Below are 878 nucleotides of genomic sequence, written 5' to 3' on the forward strand. Positions count from 1 at the left end.
TGAGTTGAAAAAGGATTTGGAATGTCCAAGAAAAGGTTACCCAAAGGGTTAGATCTCAAACCTAACTCTGACGCTGGCTTCTGTCCTGCTCAACTCCCTTCCTTTTTTTTTTTTTTTTTTTTTTTTTTAAAAATTGACCGGTAAGGGGATCTTAACCCTTGACTTGGTGTTGTCAGCACCACGCTCAGCCAGTGAGCGAACCGGCCATCCCTATGTGGGATCCGAACCCGGGGCCTTGGTGTTATCAGCATCGCACTCTCCCGAGTGAGCCACAGGCCGGCCCTCAACTCCCTTCCTGATCTCCCCTTCCCCAGGATAAAGTCCAAGCTCCTTGGCCTGGCATTCACAACCCTTTAGCACAGCCCTGTCCAAAAGAACTTTCTACAGTGATGAAAATGTTCTCTATTTGTGTTGTCCGATACAGTAGACACTAAACACTTCAAATGTGTGGCCAGTGTGACTGAGGAAGTAAAATTTTCATTTCATTTTAATGAATTTAAATTTAAGTAACCACTGGATGGCACAGCTGCAAGGACTGTGCCCACCTTTCCAGCTAAACCTGCCCCTAAAGCCTCTTCACCAAAGGCAGCCATGCTCTTCCGACTGTCTCAGGCTAGTTCCTATTTCCTGGCCTTTGCCCATGTCATGGCACCTGCCTAGAGCACCATCCCATCTTCTGCTCCGATTCCCTAACACTCAGCTCAGTTCCCACCTTTAAATGTAGTAGAGCCTTGAAAGGGGTCCAGGATTTGGGTGTAGTGATTATGCCCCTTCCTCCCATTCTACCTCCTAAATTCGGTGATATAAAACTATGTTCGTGGGGCCGGCCCGTGGCTCACTCGGTAGAGTGCGGTGCTGATAACACCAAGGCCACGGGT

The sequence above is a fragment of the Galeopterus variegatus genome, unplaced genomic scaffold, assembly GCF_000696425.1.
Source record: "Galeopterus variegatus unplaced genomic scaffold, G_variegatus-3.0.2 Scaffold647, whole genome shotgun sequence".
Lineage (NCBI taxonomy): Eukaryota > Metazoa > Chordata > Mammalia > Dermoptera > Cynocephalidae > Galeopterus > Galeopterus variegatus.